Source organism: Myotis lucifugus, unplaced genomic scaffold, assembly GCF_000147115.1.
Source record: "Myotis lucifugus unplaced genomic scaffold, Myoluc2.0 scaffold_330, whole genome shotgun sequence".
NCBI lineage: Eukaryota > Metazoa > Chordata > Mammalia > Chiroptera > Vespertilionidae > Myotis > Myotis lucifugus.
Genome location: NW_005871378.1, coordinates 113,919 through 116,388, shown reverse-complemented (window position 1 = coordinate 116,388; position 2,470 = coordinate 113,919). Strand labels below are relative to the sequence as shown.

Below are 2,470 nucleotides of genomic sequence, written 5' to 3'. Positions count from 1 at the left end.
CCTATCAGTGCCCTGCCCGCCTCTGCTGTTCCCCCTCCCATGTGTGCTGGCTCAGCCCCCTGTGGGTGAAGGAGCAGGGAAGCTGTCAAGACGACTCCCCTCCAACCTCCACCCTCCTCAGAGGGAAACAAGCAGCAGCTGGGACTAATCGCTCAGGGCCAACCCCACCCCTGCAGTGAGGCAGAGCCCCAAGTGTTTTCCTCTGTGGGGGGCAGGGCGGGAAGGGGGCTCAGCTGGAGCCTGACAGAAAGCAGATGTGGCAGGGGAGGGAGGAGCGGGGAGGAGGAGGGTTCTCAGGAGATGGCTGCCCCAGAGGTCAGAGCTCAGGGGGCAGGAGAAATAAAGCAGCCCCTCTCCACCACCCCAACACAGGCCAGGGGCGGGACGCCAAACCCTCCTCTCAGCTCTTCAAAAGCTCCTGACACCACCCCTCACCCTCGGCCGGGTCTGCAGCCTCCCTGAGGGAGGAGACCCCTATGGCAGGAGGCGGGTGGTGACCGGAGCCCGGTCCTGGGCCCCTTGGTGCTCCAGTTCCGGTCCTGCCTTGGCCTCTGTCTCCCTGTGGCATAGCGAGGGCTCCACAGACAAGGGCTGGATGGCTGGGGAGGGCCTGGGGACAGGGAAGCAGGGCACATGCTCTTGGAAGAGCCTTGCAGGTGGGGCCAGGACTCTGATCCTGGAAACGGAGATGGGGAAGGGGTCAGGGAGGCTGTGCTCCACTGAGCTTGGCAGGAGAGAAACGAGGAAGCGGATGAGGCACTGCCGGCCTGAGGAAGGTGGTGCCAGCCAGGATGGGCCTGGCATGGAGGGAGGGCTGCTGGGCAATGTAGGGGCAGGGCCTAGGAGGCTGGAGCCACTGCAGGAAGTGGGTCCCACCTGCCTGGGGGCATCGGTCATGCCTCTGCTTAGGTCACAGAGGGTGTGAAAGTCACAAAAACGAGCCTCCCAGACCCCCAGCACAGACCCCAGCCCCTGCCCACCCGCGCCCCTGCAGGAACTGGCCCATTCTGGCTCCCTGGCCCGCCAGCCACGTGACCTGTCCTCCTGGGTCCCCTCATCCCCACCCAGGCTACTCATCTGCCCCCCTTGGGTGAGTCACATACACCCCTTGCCTCATTTTGCTCCTCTGTAGTACACCCCTTGCCTCATTTTGCTCCTCTGTAGTTTGGGGAAATGAGAGCTGACTTCAGTGGGTGGCTGAGAGGACGAACGTATAAAGCACTCGGAGGAGGGCCCGCCACCGCTCGCTGCGGTCACACTCTTCCCAGTGCTGCCTCTCCCGTCACTGAAACCCACCTCCTCCCTCCTGACCGGGACCATGGCACTTTGGTCCAGCACGTGGGCCGAGCTGGGGCACAAACTGGGCCTGTGTGCTTCAGGGCAGGGCTCCCGACAGCTCAATAGACAAGGGCAAGTTCAGCTCTGGGCCCCACTTCCATCTGGGGACCCTGGGAACCCCATGTGGCTTCTCAGGACCGTGCCTTCCCTGCCTGTGAAATTGGGATGAACGAACCCAGGGAGGGCGTGCGGGGGCTTGGCACACGGTACCGGGGTGACCACGCCCGCGATTCTGATGCCAGTGGCTAACCCTGTCTGACCTGTTCGCTTGGAGAGGAAGCTCCTGGGATGCCTAGCACCCCCGACCTTCACCTTCTTTCAGCGCCTGCACAGACCTGGTGAGAGCCCCCGAGCCCCCGAACAGCAGGGCCACGCCCAGGGCTGGGAGCGCGGAGCCCAGCTAGGCGAGCCTCTGACCATCAGAACGGTGCGTGTGTTTGTGGCCTGGGCCCAGGCCTTGTCAGGAGTCACCAGGAGAGCTCAGGACTGGACGGTCTCCTCCAGACTGCCCACCCCACCCCAGCCCCCGACACGCTCCCAAACACTGTGTGCCCTGTGCCCGCCTGCCCCCTCGGTCACCGGGGCCTCTCCCGCAGCGCCCTTAGGATGTGGGCCTGCCCCTCGGCCACGGCCAGTTTCCAGTCTGTCCGCCTGCGTGTGACTGTGGGTGATGGGACCATGAAAACCTTTGGGGGTGGGGGATGGGGAGCCTGCAAACAGGAAATGGAGGCCAGCAGAGGGTCAGACAATCACAGAGCATTTGGACCACGACACCCTCTCCTCCTTCTTCTAGTAGGACAGGGGCCAAGTTCTCTGCCTGGCCTCCAACGGCCCAGCAGCCGCCCCGCCCCCCCTCCAGACTCTGCTCCCCCCCAGCTCCTCCCACGCTCCGTGCCAGCCCTGCCCCCTACTTGCACATGCTGTCCCCTCACCAGCAGTGCCTGTCCCCTCTACCACCCCCACCCAGCCCCCTGAGTCCATGACTCTCCACTCCCCATCCCAGCTCAGTCTGACATCACCGCCTCAGGGGGCCTCCCCAAGTGCCCCCAATGCCCGCCTCCGCACCCCTCTGCCTTCCTTTCCCTCAGGCCCCTCCGCCTCCAGCTGCCGCCACTTTTCCTTGGTGACGCAG

The 2,470-nt window shown here is 64.7% G+C and overlaps 1 protein-coding gene across 3 annotated transcripts in view; it reads right to left on the bottom strand.

The window, feature by feature from the left end:
* ZCCHC24 (zinc finger CCHC-type containing 24) overlaps nucleotides 1–2,470 on the bottom strand; it is a 98,636-nt gene that overhangs the window by 45,671 nt on the left and 50,495 nt on the right. The gene's annotated exons all lie outside the window — the stretch shown is intronic.